Raw genomic sequence first — 18,017 nt, 5'->3', positions numbered from 1 at the left:
TTAAAATCTGTCAACACAAATTTTGTAATTTGTATCTTAGTTATTAGAGTTTCATGGACTTTGATTTACTGAGATAATACTTGAATCATTTAGTATATACTATATATTTTGTTAAAGATGCTACAAACATTTTGGAAAATCTTATTTCAGCCAATAATTGCACTTATAGATTTCTATCCAATATTATATGTAAAATCATTCAATTTGTGAAGCTTTTATTCTTTTTTTTAAAGTTTTTTTAATTTATTTGACAGAGAGAGATCACAAGTAGGCAGAGAGGCTGGTAGAGGGAGAGGGGGAAACGGGCTCCCTGCTGAGCAGAGAGCCCGATGCAGGGCTCCATCCCAGGACCCCGAGATCATGACCAGAGCCGAAGGCAGAGGCTTTAACCCACTGAGCCACTCAGGCACCCCTGTGATACTTTTATTCTTTTTTTTTTTTTTGATACTTTTATTCTTAATGAAGTGCATACTTTATATTAATGGGTGCTTCAGAATTCTTATAAAAATCTAGTAAAAGATTTTCTAAGCCAAGACCAATCAGTTAATCATTCTTTGAAACAATCATTTTTTGCTGTTGTGACTTACAGTACAGTGCCATAGTTCTCTCCTGACAATCTGCTTTTCCAACCCATATACTTTATCAACACGAGTCCTGAGTTTTTCCTGGGTAGGTTTTAAAAAGCAGAGACGTGAAAGGAAAATATGATAGAGGGGAAAAGAATAGGCAAAGACATGAAGGTTGGAAAGGCATGATGTATTTTGAAGAATAGCAATAAGTAAAATTTAGATAGGTAAATTATGGCCATATTATAAGAGCAACTTAAGGTGGAAGATCTGATAGAAATGATGTGGAAAATTTTCTAGTATGTTTCTGGAAAAAACAGTGTTTTAGGAAGATTAGTCTGGCAGTAATTATGTATTGTACACTGGAGAAGACACAGGATCAGGAACACTGTGTGAACTGAGATACTGAGGCAGTACAGCCTCCGACTGAGGATGTTGCTATAGAGATGAAGAGCAGATGTTAAATTTGACAGGAATTATGAAGGATGAAATGGATTCCTTTATTCAATAAATATTTGTTAAAATACTTAGTGTATATATATTTATGCTTCTGATATCTAGGTTGAACTTTGCTGATAATCACACTGATTTATTTATTTATTTATTTGAGAGAGCATGAGAGAAAGAGAGAGATCACAAAGGGAGAGGGAGAAGCGGACTTCCTGCTGAGTGGAGAGCCTGTTGCAGGGCTTGATCCCAGGACCCCAGGATCATGACCTGAGCCAAAGACAGACCCTTAACTGACTGAGCCACCCATGTGCCCCATCATCCACATTTTAAATTTTAAAATTATGAATATTGATGGTGAAGTTCTTAACATTCTCTTTTCTGATGATTTGTAATTAAAAAAAAATTTTTTTTTTTTAATTTTAAGTGGGTTCCATAGCATGAAGCCTAGTGCAGGGCTTGAACTCATGACCCTGAGATTGAGACCTGAGCTGACATCAAGAGTTGAATGTTTAACTGACCGAGGCATCCAGGTGCCTCTAGTGATTTGTAATTTTAAAAATAATTTTACAGACATTTTTAAAATCAATGGCAAATATTTTTTTCCTAATCTTCCAAAATAATTTGTACTTTGTTTGATTAAATACATTGGCCAAATGTGGAGAAAGCCAAGTTGCCCTTCAGTAGATGAATGGATAAAGAAGATGGTATATGGACCATTGGGTCCATATACCCAATGGAATATTACTCAGCCATCAGAAAGGGTGAATACCCAACTTTTGCATCAACATGGATGGGACTGGAGGAGATTATGCTAAGTGGAATAAGAAAGTCAGTTATCATATGGTTTCACTTATTTGTAGAACATAAGGAATAGCGTGGAGGACATTGGGAGAAGGACAGGAAAAATGAAGGGAGAGAAATCAGAGTGGAAGATGAACCATGAGAGACTATGGACTCTGGGAAACAAACTGAGGATTTTAGAGGGGTTGGGTATTAAGGAGGGCCAGATTGCATGGTGCTCTGGGTGTTAAATGCAAATAGTGAATCATGGAACATTACATCAAAAACTAATGATGTGTTGTATGGTGAATAACATAACATAATAAAAATAAAAGGGAATTAAAAAAAATAAACATATTGGAAGGCAGCTACTTAATATGAGAAATCCCCTGGCAAGGAAATGGTCCTTTCTTAATGAGAGTGCTTTATTTTAAAAAAATTATTAAAGAGATTTTTTATTTACTTATTTGAGGGATAGAGAGAGAGAGTAAGAACGAGCAGGGGAATGGCAGAGGGAGAGAGAGAAGAGAAGCAGACTCCCGGTTGAACCAGAGCCTGATATATAGGGCTTGATCCCACGACCCCAAGATAATGACCTGCACCAAGGTTAGTCACTTAACTAACTGAACCACCCAGGCACCCTGAAGAGTGCTTTAATTTTTGAAATATCTTACATTTATGTTTGTACATAATTAAGAATGTTCTAGTGCCTATGAAAGTCCTTTCTTTATAGTCTTGTAATGCCAACATCACTTTGTGCCATACTTTTAGCATCTTGTGGATCTGATTGCCACATCAAGTAATACTTAAAATAGGTTGTTAGTTTAAAAGAAACTGAACTTTAAGTTCAAGGCCATTTTCTCTGGTAATGCCAAGAGACATGAAGTATAGATGCATCCACTCAAAGAGCCACATTAATTATCCTTATAAGATAAAAGAACATTTTCTTTAAGTAATGTAGCTAATACATAATAGTTTGCATGCCGGAATATAAATATAAGGGCATTGTGAGGCATTGGAGATAAATCATCGTGTTATAAATAATTTGCATCTTAGTTTGCTGATGCAGAAGTCAGTGAAAATTTAAACTTAGTGTTATTGTCTCCATTTTCAAGATTTAAAAATACTTTTGTTGAATTACCTTTGTAAATTTAGGTATACTGCCTATATCATTGTTTTTATTTTTCTCTCCATTAGATCCCGTTGAAAGTCTGGGCTTTCAGTGATTCATTCTATTGGAATTAAATTGTTTTTGGTTTCATATTCCTGAACCTTCATCAGATTCTTTGTTGTAATTCTTATACATTTTTTTCCTCTTTGATATTTCTCCTGGTTTTTGTTTTAGAGATTTCTATTTCATTGGCCCATTTGGAACCTTTCTCAGCCTAGACCCCTATTCCTTCTCTATAGTAAAAATGGCTTTCACCATGAATATTGACTTAGTTTGGGGCCTCCTATACTTAGCCTATGTCCACTTTGGGAAAAGTCATTTATTGTTATTTCACTCATAATTACTTGACACGTGGACAGCTTTACAACAGATCTCTAGCTCTGATTCCTTACTTTTTCTTTAGTACAAAATTCCTTCCATTCAGAATGACTTACTGCATACTGCATACCATAATGTCAACTACCATCAAGGTAGAATTCAGGGCCCAAACGAGTAGAGATTCACAGGTTTGTTCTCTTATTCATTTAATGGGCAAATGTTTATGAACCTGTTATGTGTGAGCCACTTTAAAAAGGCCAAATATTACTCTTAGGTTTTTAAGAATTGGTTGGGTCAGTTTGAAAAAGGTCTTGGGGTTTGGCTGACTAAGCCTAAAATGAGCTCTTTCTGTTAGACTTGATTGCTAAGGAAAGTTAAAATTATTGAGGTTTTCCTGATTAAAATGTTGTGCCTTATATTCAGTTTGTTAGATTTCTCCTGGGATATTACATTTATGGTAGATACTACATATGTTTACTATTTCTGCCCATGCACGGCCTCTTCTATGTAAACCTATATCTACTTGAGTCTCTATCATTGATCTCAATCCTCTGGACCTAGGGGAGGTATCTGTTCCATGGATGGTCAGTCTCTGAGCTGGCTAGTGAGTTGTAGTCAGGATCAAAGTCAGGATCTGGTACAATCAAAGGTTTATTTAAAGAATTTAGATTTTGGAAATTGAGAAATACAGGTTTGGGTGTAAAGGAGAGTGTACACCTGGAGCAGAAAGATCATGATAGTTGGGACTAGAATAGCCAAAATGGATTGTAGTATGAGTAAGTTAGGAAGCCATTCAACAAATAAAGAATGGCACTGAGAAAATCAGAGAAATGAAAATAGACTGACAGCCTTCAAAGATAAGGATTTAAGTTAATAGTTTCTAGTTTTTAGATTCAATTTCCTTAAGCCCCTTTTGTGCTGCAGTTCTTTCCCTTGGATTTCTTCAGGATTTTCTTTTTTTAAGCTAGCATGCAAATAGCCTTGACTAAAGTAACATAATTTATTGACAATTTGGATTTCTTTTAGGTAGGAACAGACAAGATGGTAAGATCTTTGAGAACCCCATCACTGAGATGAACCTTTTGACAATAACGTAACACACGCCTCAGTGGTGCAAGATTAATTTTAAGCGTTCTGTTTTATACTGTAGTTTGTGATGGTTTTTATGACCTGTTGGTTTCCTGACAGAGTGAAAATATGTTTCTTGGTGGTTTTATTTTATAGTTACCATTTCTGTAGTCTTTATCTTTCCGCCCACCTTTTGTAGAATGGTAGAGTTTGTAAAACTTTAGTATTCAGGATTATTCAGTTTAAAGGCATTTTACATAGAATTATGCTCTGCATTTTGCCATCCAATTAATAAAAATCATACCTTTGGAAAATAGCAACATTATATTACTTTTATGCTTTGAGATATGGGTATTGGACATAGGGGTTCTGTGGTCTTCTACATATATCCCTATCTAACGTTAAAATAGCACATTATCTGAAAATGTCTAACAATGTAACAACATTTTACTAAACTTTCTTTTGAATAATTTATTTTTATATATGTATGTGAGATGAGCAGGGACTTAAGAATTTTTTATATTATTCCCTAATTTTCTTTTTAAGATTTTTTATTTATCAATTTGAGAGAGTGTAAGATTGAGACCATGAGCAGGGGGGTGGATCAGATGGAGAGGGTGAAGCAGACCCCCCGCTGAATGGGTCGATCCCAGGACCCCAAGATGATGACCTGAGCTGAAGGCACCAGCCAGCCATGCAGGTACCCCAACCCCTAATTTTCATCATAAGAGTTTTACTTAAAATTTCTAAAATTTCTAGACATAGGAAAGATCTATCACTGTCTTAAAGAATTTTGGAAATTTTGTTTTCTCTTCAGGAGGCTTTTATATTGAAGTTACCAGTAATAGAATTATTAATTATTCTGCCAACCTGAATACCTTAGTGTATTATTTGGCTTAAAAATTTTGTATTATATTAATTGTCTCAAAATTTGCAAATATCTTACACTATAAAGTAGAAAATAAAATGAAACCTCATTTTTCTTAACTGAAAGTTTCAATGGAATCATTGACATCTCAGGAAAATTTTGGGGTGCTGGCATCAGAATGTTTGCAAAATAAGATTGTTTATACCTAATGGATAAGAGGAACTTATTAATAGAGTGGCAGCTCTGATGGTTACTATGATATATTGGTTTCATTGATTCAGCATAGCATTTATGATAGGGTCAATACTAGTCAGTGAATTTTATTTCTCCACACTTAAAATTCTAGCCAACCAGTGCACCATATCTGCTGTTCTTAACAATAGGATCAGGCAAAAAGGTATATATACACAGAATATAATAACATTTGTTGAACATTCATAGGTTATGTTTTATTTGTGATAGATTTTACTAATTTCAGAAAAAATCTAATTCCTTGATGGCAGGGACCATGTTCTGATCAAGCTAATATTCTCTGGTAGGTGTTAGCACAGTGCCTTTCACTAAAAAGTATACCCTAAATGTTTGATTAAGACAGTGTTTTGGTTATCCATTGCTGCCTAACAAACCATCCCCAAACTTAGTGCTTTCAAACAGCAAATATTTTTTATGTCTCACAAATCTGAGATTGACTTAATTTAGCTTGGCAGGTCTTCTGCCCTATGTTGTCAGCTGAAGCTGCAGTCATCTGGAGACTTGACTTGGCTGGAATGTCCAAAATGGCTCAGTCACATGACTATTACTTAGTGCAAACTCTCAGCTAGTGGCTCTATTCTTTTCCATGTAGATGTTCATGGTAGTTTGGGCTTCTTATGTTATGGTAGCCTGATTCCAAATGCATGAAAGTAGAAATGGCATTTTTCTTAAGGCCTAGCCTCAAAGTTTTACAGTATTTTGTTTATTTTATTCTTTTGGTCACAGCAACTTATAGGGCCAGTTAAGATATCAAAATGGTTGTTGACAAATAGTTTTTTTCTAACTTCTGTTATTTTAGTTCAAATAAAATATTCCTTCCCTAGATAAAATATTCTCCTGAAGTCCAGGAGGATTTGAGAAGAATAATAAGATGGAAATAGGAAATGGGGAGAGGGATTGCGATATTTCTTCTAATTGTCCTAGCTTTTCCAACAGAAACACCCTGGCCTGCTTGTCATAGCACATTGGTATCCCAGTACGATTTTATTTGTTCTTGGAGTAGAGAAAAGATGCTTTAGCCAAAAAACATTTCCCATAGGAAAAATCTCTGCTCTGTTTTCGATAACCAGACATTTGTTTTGTGATTTATGGGGAAAATAGGCCTAAGTTATAGGTCTTCGGAATGACGTCCTGCACCTGGTCCCATAAATCATATTTCTTCTCCTGTGCCTTGAGAGGAAGCTTTATTCACTTGAGGTAGTGAGGCAATGGACAACACTTCTTTTTAAGCAACAGCATAGATACCCTATTCTTTCATAGGATATTCTAGTTGACTCGTCAGTTTCTAAGCAGTAAAATCCCTAAGATTAAATTAATTTTATTCTGTAACATAATTTAAGCATTTCCTTCTGCTCTGTTTTCCTGAAATTCAGCTAACTATATATTTTAAAGATTTTTACTTATTTATTTGACAGAGATCACAAGTAGGCAGAGAGGCAGACAGGCAGAGAGAGAGAGAAGGGGAAGCAGGCTTCCTACTGAGCAGAGAGCCCGATGCAGGGCTTGATTCCAGGACCCTGAGATCATGACCTGAGCCGAAGGCAGAAGCTTTAACTCACTGAGCCACCCAGGCGCCCCATCACCTAACAATCTTGATAATCTGGTGGTGCTTAATTTACTGCTATGACTCCATTTCCTAAGATAAACGTTTACAATTTCATGATGTGTTTTATAGAAACACATTTATAGAAACTTGATTTATTGATTTATAGAAAGATTTGTGGAAACTTGATTTTCATGATGATATAAAAAAGAAATGGTTATAAATGATTTGGTAGTAATTTACAGTTAATACTTCATGATGAAGGGGATGATGTAAAATAATAGTAAGGAAATTAGAGTTTTACAGTGAACATTGTAAATACATTTTTTCTTTTTTTTAATTAAAGTATAGTTAACATATAATAATATATTAGTTTTAGATATACAACATAGTGATATAACAGTTATATACATTACAATATGCTCACCATGATAAGATAATTATCCTTTGTCATCCTAAAGAGTTGTTACAATATTATTGACTGTATTCCTTATGCTATACTTTTCATCCCCATGACTTATTTATTTAGTAACTGGCAGTTTATATCTCTTAATCCCCTTTACCTATTTCACCTATCCCCTCCACCCGCTCTCCTCTGGCAACCACTAATTTGTTCTCTTATTTAACTGTCTGTTTCTTTTTAAAGTTTGTTTTGTTTTGTTTTTTAAATTCCATATATAAATGAAATCATATCATATTTGTCTTTCTTTGTCTTTCACTTAGCATAATACCCTTTAGAGCCATCTGTGTTGTCACAAATAGCAAGATTTCATTCTTTTTATGCCTGAGTTATATTCCACTGTACATATGTATGCTACATCTTTATCCATTCATCTATTAATGGATGCTTGGGTTGCTTCCATATTTTGGCTATTGTAAATAATGCTGTAGTAAACATAGTGGTGCATATATCTTTTCAAGTTAGTGTTTTAATTTTCTTTGGATAAATGCCCAGAAGTAGAATTATTGGGTTGTTTGGTATCTCTATTTTTAGTTTTTTGAGGAATTTCCATACTGTTTTCCATAGTGGCTGCCCCAGTTTATAATCCTACTAACAGTGCACAGGGGTTCCCTTTTCTCCACCTTCTGCCAACATTCATTATTTGTTGTCTTTTTGTATATTTTTTTCTTTTTATGTTCTTCCATAAGTGGATTATAAGAAATTATAATAAGTTATATGTCTCTGATGATAGCACTTTTGTGTATGCTTTCTGGAAAGCTTCTTGGGGAATCTGGGAATTGTTTGTTAGAGTTAAAATAAGAATATAGGGACGCCTATAGGGACGCCTATAGGTGGCGCAGTTGGTTAAACGACTGCCTCCGGCTCAGGGCGTGATCCTGGAGTCCTGGGATCGAGTCCCACATCAGGCTCCCAGCTCCATGGGGAGTCTGCTTCTCCCTCTGACCTTCTCCTCGCTCATGCTCTCTCTCACTGTCTCTCTCTCTCAAATAAATAAAATAAAATCTTAAAAAAAAAATAAAAAAAAAAGTTTAAAATAAGAATATAACATGGGGACTAAAGAATAAGGCACTAGATTTAGAAAGGTCTTATTAGATATTAAAAATATATTAAAAAATTCACAGACTGTCTGCTTGTGAAATAGAATCCTAGCAAGCTTTCTAATATAATTTTAAGTATTCTTTTTTTTTTTTTTTAAAGATTTTATTTATTTATTTGACAGAGAGAGAGAGATCACAAGCAGGCCGTGAGTCAGGCAGAGAGAGAGAGAGAGAGAGAGAGAGAGAGAAGCAGGCTCCCGCCAAGCAAAGAGCCCGATGCGGGGCTCGATCCCAGGACACTGAGATCATGACCTGAGCCGAAGGCAGCGGCTTAATCCACTGAGCCACCCAGGCGCCCCCAATTTTAAGTATTCTAATCCAAGATATATTTGATAAAAATAGGAAGTTAGTTACATAGCAGAGAAATCTATGATGTTTTATTTATTTAAAAAAAAATTTTTTTTTTAAAGATTTTATTTATTTTATTTGACAGACAGAGATCACAAGTAGACAGAGAGGCAGGCAGAGAGAGAGGGAGGAGGAAGCAGGCTCCTTGCTGAGCAGAGAATCCGATGCGGGGCTCGATCCCAGAACCCTGGGATCATGACCTGGGCCGAAGGCAGAGGCCTTAACCCACTGAGCCACCCAGGCGCCCCATATTTTTAAAAAAATTTTTAAGGGTTTTATTTATTTATTTGACAGAGTCAGAGACAGCGAGAGAGGGAATACAGCAGGGAAAGTGGAAGCAATTATGGAAAGAAGGGAGGGAGAAGGGAGAAGGCTTCCCGCTGAGCAGGGAGCCCGATGCAGGGCTCCATTCCACAACCATGGGATCATGACCTGAGCCAAAGGCAGATGCTTAACGACAGAGCCACCCAGGCACCCTTATGATGTTTTAAATATGAGAGTGTATTTTGAATATTACTTGAGACATCTAATTAGGTTTATAAAGCTGCAAAGTTACATAATCAAGACTGTCATAAATGTTAATAGGTTACATATTAGATATGAAATGTGGGGTGGGTTAACAACTATAGAGAACCTCTTGCTGAGTCTTGGTAGAGAGAAACAGTTTTTTAAATCATAGTTTCTATTTTGTGGTCACTTTGCTTCTTGCCCTACCTAGTCTTTAGTGATACCTTTAGTCATAATTGTTATTCATCTTGGAGACCAGGGCTAATGGAGAGAACATTTTTAAAAATAACATTACAAAGTGGTAAGGACAAAGAAAAGCTTTATCAACTGGGAAACAGTTTTTTACCTATCTTTTTAAATCCTTATCCTATACTTAATAAAATTCCGTTGTTCTGTTTTCCATATAATGCATTGATATTTCCAGTCACATTAAAAAAGTTTTTTTAATTTAAAATTTTTTTCTTCCAAGATTTTATTTCAATTCAAGTTAGTTAACATATAGTGTAGTACTGTTTTTAGGAATAGAATTTATTCATCACTTATATGTAACATCCGTTGCTTATCACTAGTGCCCTCTTTAATGCCCGTCATCCATTTAGCCCATCCCCCCACCCTAACTCCCTTCCAGCAACCTCAGTTTGTTATATCTCTATCTTTTAAAAGACTTTTAATTTCTTTGAGAGAGGGGGAGAGAGAGCATGCATGAGTGGGAGGGGCAGAAGGAGAGGGAGAGAGAATCTCAAGCAGACTCCATGCTTGTGGGGCTGACCCTAAGATCAGGAGCTGAGCCAAAACCAAGAGTCAGATGCTTAACTGACTGTGCCGCCCAGGTGCCCCCTTCAGTTTGTTCTCTATAGTTGAGTCTCTTATGGTTTGCCTCCCTCTCTGTTTTTATCTTACTTTATTTTTTCTTCCTTTCCCCTATGTTCATCTGTTTTTAAAATTCCACATATGAGTGAAATCTTACAGTATTTGTCTTTCCCTGACTGACTTCACTTAGCATAATGTACTCTAGTTCCATCCATGTTGTTCCAAAAGGCAAGATTTCATTCTTTTTTTATGACTAAGTAATGTTCCATTTTGTGTGTGTGTGTGTGTGTGTGTGTGTGTGTGTGTGAGTGTACCACATTTTCTTTATCCTTCATCAGTGGATGGAGATTTGGGCTCTTTCCATAATTGGGCTATTGTTGATAGTGCTGATTGAGGTACATCTGCCCCTTCAAATCAGTATTTTTGTATCCTTTGAATAAATACCTGATAGTTCAATTGCTGAGTTGTAGGGTAGTTTTATTTTTAATTTTTTGAGGAACCTCCATACTGTTTTCTAGTGTGGCTGCACGAGTTTGCGTTCCCACCAATAGTGTAAGAGGGTTCCCCTTTCTCTGCATCCTCACTAACGTCTGTTGTTTCCTGAGTTGTAATTTTCAGCCATTCTGTTGAGGTGTGAGATAGTATCTCATTGTGACTTTGATTTGTATTTCCCTGATTATGAGTGACATTGAACATTTCATATTGTCTGTTACCCATTTGTATGTCTCCTTTGTAGAAACATCTTTTGCCCATTTCTTAATTGGATTATTTATTTATGTATTCCAGGTCACATATTTAATAATTATTCATTTTATATTTTTCTTAAGATACTTTTCCTTTTATCAAATTTTAAAAACTTGTAATTTGAAAGGATTTTTGGTAAGTTTTATCATATTTAGATTTGCTTTGAACTACCTTGACTTGGTTATCTAAAATTATATATCTAAAATTGACTTGGTAATCAAAAATTATACTAAAATTTTATTATAAATATAATATAAATTATATTTCACTTATTAACATTTTATGGCATAGTTTAATATTTCTATGAAATTGTTAATTTAATTAAAATATTTCAATATTGTACTGAAGATTTTTGACTCACCATAAAGACAACTAAAATGCATAATTATGTTGCTGTCCTTAAAAAGCCAACTAGTGACAAGTCAGCATGATTTGACTTTTCATTCACATTTGTAAATCGGTACTATAATGATTTTCCTTTTTTAAATTACAGCAACAACTGGAAAGGAACTAGTGTGTCTCTTTCATAAACTTGTTTGTCACCTTAGTTAAGTGCAGAGAGTAAGGTACAGTGGAAAGTAATGTGCCCCTTTGGCAATAAGGTGCACTTTTGGCAACAATGTACCTCTCTGAGAAGCCCTTGTGTAATCAAATATCATGGAAGTATTGAAATTGAAGCTTTATGTGTTCTTACATATATTTTAAAATAAGAACGATATTGAATGTTAGCAGGGGACATGAGTATCTTTGAAGTGATCTTAATCCCATTTTTGGAAGGTGCTTTCAAATTACATTTGTGGCAGATAATAGGCTACATTAGTCTATATTTGCTACAATAAATTTACCTTTAAAAATTAGAAATGTCTATACTAATTTTCATATCAGATCTGCCCTATACAGTGGCTAATATCTTTCTACAGATTTGGAAATGAAGATCTTGAGTATGATCTTGCAGTTAAAACATTATGCAAACAGTGAGCATCAAATCAGCTAGTCATTAGAGAAGTGCATATTAGGACTGCAGTGAGATACAACCACATGCCCATTAGAACAGGTAAAATGAAAATTAGTGGCTACCACATGCTGGCAAAGATATGGAGAAACTGAATAATTTGTACATCATTGGTGAGAATGTAAAATGCTATAGTCTGGAAGAATATATATCTGGAAAATAGTTTGGCAGTATCTCAAAAAACTAAATTTGCAACTATCATATGAACCAACAATCACACTTCTGGACATTTATGTTATAGAAATGAAAACTTTTATTTGCACAAAAACCTGTATAAGAATATTCATGGCAGCAGTAATCATAAAAAAATGAAACAACCCATATTTCCTTTAGTAGGCCAATGGTTAAATAAACTGGTATGTTCATAATATAGAATACTAGTTTGCAATAAAAAGGAACAAAGTATTGATACATCTAAGAACTTGGATGATCTTGAGGATACTATGCTGAGTGAAAAAAGACCATCTCAAGAAGTCATATAATATGTGATTGTATTTATATATCAGTCTCAGAAAGACAAAATTGTAGATATGGAGAACAGATTGGGGCTTTCCAGGAATTAGGGATGATGGAGATGAAGAAAGTAGGTGTGACTCTAAGGGGGATAGCACGAGGTAGATCTTTGTGATGATGGAGTAGTTGTCTTGATTGTGCTGGAGGTTACAACAATCTACACATGATACTTGATAAAATGGCATAGAAGAAAGCACTCTCTTTGTACCAGTGTCCATTTCCTAGTTTTGATATTATATTATACTTACCTAAAATGTAACCATTGAGGGAAACTGAAAAAAGAGCACAAGGGCCTCACTGTACTATTTTGTTAATGAAGCAAAATTTCACTTAAAATTAACCATTTCATATTGTACAATTCAGAGACATTTAGTATATTTACAGTCTTGTGCAACCATTAGCTCTATCTAATATAAAAACATTTTTATCCTCCCAAATGGAAACCCATACCCATTAAGACTCTCTGCACCCACATCCCCTTTGTCATAGGCTCTGACAACCACTAATCTGTTTTCTATCTTTATGGATTTATCTATTCTGAATTTTTCATATGAATGGAATAATATAATACGTGATTTTGGGTTTGAATTCTACTATTTAGTATATTTTTTGAGGTATAATCATGTTGCTCATGTGTCAATCTTTCATTTCTTTTTATGACTGAATAATATCCCATTGTACAGATATTCCACATTTTGTTTATCAATTTATCAATTGATGGATATGTGGGTTAACACCTTTTGTTTATTGTGAATGGTGCTGCTGTGAACATTTGTGTGCAAGTTTTTGAACACTTTCCTTTCTTTCTTTCTCTTTCTTTCTTTCTTCCTTCCTTCCTCCCTCCCTCCCTCCCTCCCTCCCTCCCTCCCTCTTTCTTTCTTTCTTTCTTTCTTTCTTTCTTTTTAGGATTTATTTATCCAGGGGCACCTGAGTGACTTAGTGGTTAAGTGTTTGACTTTGGCTCAGGTCATGATTCCAGGGTCCAGGGATGGAGCCCCTCACTGGGCTCCCTGCTTGGTGGGAAGCCTGCTTCACCCTCTCTCTCTGTCCCCCGGCTCTCTCTCTTTCACACTCTCTATCTCAAATAAATAAATAAAATCTTCAAAAAAAAAAAGATTTATTTATCCATTTAGAGACAGCAAGGTGGGGAGAGGGACAGAGGAAGAGGGAGAGAAATCCCCAAGCAGATTCGCTGCTCAGTGTTCAGTCTGACAGCTCGGTCCCAGGACCCAAAGACCATGAGCTGAAACCAAGAGTTGGCCACTCAACTGACTGAACCCCCAGGAACTCCTGAACATCTACTTTCTGTTCTTTGGGATATATTCCTGGGAGTGGAATTGCTAGGTCATATGGTAATTCTATGTTTAAATTTTTGAAATTGCTAAACTGTTTTCCATAGTGGCTAAATCTTTTTACTTTCCCTCTGACAGTGTACAAGGGTTATAATTTCTCTACATGCTTGCCAACCTTTGTTATTTTACTTTTTGAAAGAAAACTTGTTACTGCATATTTGAAAGTTGCTAAGAGAGTAGATCTTAAAAGTTCTCATGATAAAAACAATTTTTTTGTAACTACTAATGGTGATGGATATTAATTAGACTTACTACAGTGATCATTTCACAATATATTCAAATATTGAGTCATTATGTTGTATACCTGAAAGTCATATAATGTTATATGTCAGTTATATCTCAAAAAATTATTATGGTCATCCTCATGGATAGGAAGTGGTATCTCATTGTGGTTTTGATTTGCATTTCACCATAGACTAAAGGTGGTGAGGGTCTTTTCTTAGGCTTGTTGGCTATTTGTATATTCTATTTAGAGAAGCATCTATTCAATTCTTTTACCATTTTTAAGTTTGGCTGTCTGCCTTTTTTGTTGTTGTTGCTGAGTTGTAAGAGTTCTTTATACATTCTGGACACTAGATCTTTATCTGATACATGATTTGCAATTTTTTTCTCCCATTCTTGGGACTGTCTTTTCACTTTTTGATAATGTCTATTCTTTTCTTTGGTTGCTCTTATTTTTAGTGTCATATATAAGAAATTATGGCCAAAACAAGGTAATGAAAATTAACCCCAAAGTTTTCTTCCAAGAGTTTTACAGTTTTAGCTTTTATATTTAGGTCTTCAATTCATTTTGAGTTAATTTTTTTGTTTGATGTGATGTAAGGGTGCAGTTTCATTCATTTTCATGTGAATAGCCAGTTGTTCCAGTACCTTTGTTGAAGAGACTATTCCTTCCCCATTGCATGGTCTTGGTACCCTTGTTGAAAATCAACTGAACTCTCAGTTCAATTCCACTGATCTATATGTCTACCCTTATGCCAGTACTACAGTGGTTTTAGTTGCTGTAGCTTTATAGTACATTTTGAAATTGGAATGTTAATTCTCCAATTTCGTTTTACTTTTTCAAGATTGTTTTGACTATTTGGAGTCCATTGAAATTCCATATGAATTGTAGGATCAGCTTGTCAATTTCTGTGAAAAGGCATTTGGGATTTTGAGAGGGATTACATCTAAATTGTTTGGGTAAGTATTGCCATCTAAATAATAAGTCTTCCAATTCACAAACATGAATAATTTCCACTTATTTATGTCCTTTTAAATTTCTTACAGTAATGTTTTATAGTTTTCAGTGTACAAGTCTTGAGTTTCTTTTGTTAAAAATTTTTTTTTAAGATTTTATTTATTTATTAGACAGAGAGAGAACAAGCAGGGGGAGCAGCAGGCAGAGGGAGAGGGAGAGGGAGAAGCTGACTCCTCACTGAGCGGGGAGCCTGATGCAGGGCTCAAATCCTAGGACCCTGGGATCATGACCTAAGCTGAAGGCAGATGCTAAACCTACTGAGCCATTCAGGTGCCCCTCTTTTGTTAAATTAATCCCAAATTATTCTTTTTGATGGTATTGAAAATGGAATTCTTTTAATTTCATTTTCAGATTTATTGTTATTGTGTAGAAATAGAATTGATTTTTTTTTAGTCTTGATCTTTTATTCTGAAGCCTTGCTGAATGCATGTATTAGCTCTAATATTAGCTTTTCTGTGTGGATTCTGTAGTGGATTTCCCTATATAGGATCATATCATCAATGAATAGAAATAATTTTACTTCTTCTTTTCTAATTTGGATGCCTTTAATTTCTTTTTCTTGACTTGATGTTCTGGGAGTAGTGAATGTAAATGACATTTTTGTCTTGTTCCTCCTGATCTTAGTGGAGGATTTTTTAACCTTTCACCATTGAGTATGCTAGTTGAGGTTTTTTTTTTTGTAGATGCCCTTACCAGGTTGAGGAAATTCTCTTCCATTCCTACTTTGTCAAATACTCTTTACTTCATGAAAGGGTGTTGGATTTTGTCAAATGATTTTTTTTTTTTTGCACTAGCTGAGGTGACCTTGTGTTTTCTTTTCTTCATTATATTAATGTAATGTATTATATTGCTTTATTTTTGTAATGTTGAACCTCCCTTGCATTCCTGTAATAAATCATACTTGGTTATGATGTATCATCTTAAAATGCTGCTGGATTTGGTTTGTTAATATTTTCTTGAAGATTTTTGCATCTATATTAAAAAATGATACTGGTCTAGAGTTTTCTTATGATGTCTTTGTCTGGCTTTGGTATCAAGGTAATGCTGGCTAGGAAGTATTTCTTCTATTTTTGGAAGAGCTTGAGAGGGATTGGTGTTAATACTTTAAATGTTTGGTAGAATTTACCAGTGAAGAAGGAGCATTTAAAAGCCCTATCCACCCACATATCTCCTTTCTCAACAGCTTTCTTCCCAGTCTTTTTTTTTTTTTTTTTTAAAGGTTTTACTTATCTATTTGAGAGAGAGCAAGAGAAAGGGAGAGAGCATGTACTATTGGGTGCTTCTCCTTCCCAGGCTTTTTAGCCTGGCTGTTACTTTTCCTGACCATTATCCCTAGTCCAGGCTGCTCTGGTCCAATGCTTTTGCCTTTAAATGCTTCCAGTATATGCCACTTAGGAAGCTTCCTAGCCCAGGGCATATCACTATATATTGGGCAAAACAAAAGGCAACCCTTGTACCAGTCTTTTAAGACCTATTAAGACCTTTTAAGTCTATTCTAAGACCTAAGGGAACAAGCTATGATAAATTCATAGATAAATAGTCTTTGTGATTGTGTGCAGATATTAGCTATAGAAAGTACTTTCTTTTCTTCTGAATAATTTGGTTTAGAATATGACAGCAACAGAGGAATTGATAGAAGGAGGTAGAGATTATTGGGACTATTGGGTGGCTCAGTCAGTTAAGTGTCTGCCTTCAGCTTTGGTCATGATCCCAAGGTCCTGGATCTAGTCCCAGGATCTAATCTCCTTACTCAGCAGGGCAACTCCTCCCTCTGCCTGCTGCTTCTCCTGCTTGTGCTCCCTCTCTCTCGGATAAATAAATAGAAATAAAATATTTTTTAAAAAAAAGAGCTAGAGATTATTACCCTAATTTGAAGATCTCTAAATTTTAATGTGTCCTTTCTTGTGTTCCTAGTTGCTATCGTATTCACATCTCATTTTGATGAGAGTAATGTCAGTCTTTTTTGCTTTAATTTGGGCATCCCCTGGATATACCCTTTTGTGGATCTTGAAGAGGTAGGTATGATATGGTAGAGTGGAATTTGAAGGATATTTTATGACTATCTTCTATATTGAAAGAAGGTAAGTAGATATGACTAGCTAGTAAGGCAGATACAATTGGATTTAATTAGAACCCAGCATGGGGCGCCTGGGTGGCACAGTCGGTTGAATGGGGGACTCTTGGTTTTGGCTTAGGTTGTGATCTCAAGGTCATGAGATCGAGCCCCATGTGGGACTCTGCACAGTCTCTTAAGACTTCCTCCCTCTCCCTTTGCCCCTTCTCCATCCCTGATGTTCTGTCTCTTCCCCACCCCCCCAAATAAATAAATAAATCTTTAAAAAAGAACCCAGCTTAAATACTTTTCATTAGTGGTTATCGACATTTTTTTTTTTTTTTTTTTTTTTTTTTACTTCTCTTCTCCCTTAACACTTGCCACTTCTTTGTAGAGAATAAAGTAAAAGTCCATAGTTATTCATTTTGGAGTTAGCTTTCAAATTCTTGTTTCAAGATGGAGTCAAGAAATCTGAGTGATTTTGAAAACTTGTTGAACTTGCTTAACTGATATGTGTCAGCTTTATTGTATTGACATTAGCTATAAAATATGTATAAAATATGACAGATTTATTTTTAAAAAGAGCTTGCAGTGTATGTAAATAGGGACTATTCATTAACTTATGAGATCTTTCTGGAATATCTCTTACCTGACAGGTACTGGACTAAGTGCTGAGAATAGAATGTGGGCAAAACCAGATTTAGTTCCTGCTCTTAAAACACAGTACAGGGGCACCTGGGTGGCTTAGTCAGCTAAGAGTCTGCCTTTGGGTTGGGTCATGATCGCAGGGTCCTGGGATCAAGCCCTGCTTTGGGTTCCCTGTTTGGTGGGGAGCCTGCTTTTCCCCTCTCCCTCTGTGGCA

At 35.4% G+C, this 18,017-nt stretch overlaps 1 protein-coding gene across 5 annotated transcripts in view; it reads left to right on the top strand.

The window, feature by feature from the left end:
* The window catches only part of FAM126A (family with sequence similarity 126 member A), a 104,301-nt gene that overhangs the window by 19,366 nt on the left and 66,918 nt on the right, over positions 1-18,017 (top strand). Inside the window, exon 1 of one of the 5 annotated variants that reach the window (XM_044246203.1) lies at positions 15,021-15,044. The exons of the other annotated variants lie outside the window; for them this stretch is intronic. The gene's annotated coding sequence lies outside the window, so the exon portion shown is untranslated. Of the gene's footprint in view, positions 1-15,020; positions 15,045-18,017 lie in introns of those variants that run through there. 5 annotated transcript variants of the gene reach the window in all.

Source organism: Neovison vison, chromosome 4 (assembly GCF_020171115.1).
Source record: "Neovison vison isolate M4711 chromosome 4, ASM_NN_V1, whole genome shotgun sequence".
NCBI lineage: Eukaryota > Metazoa > Chordata > Mammalia > Carnivora > Mustelidae > Neogale > Neogale vison.
This window is presented reverse-complemented; position numbering and strand designations above follow the sequence as displayed.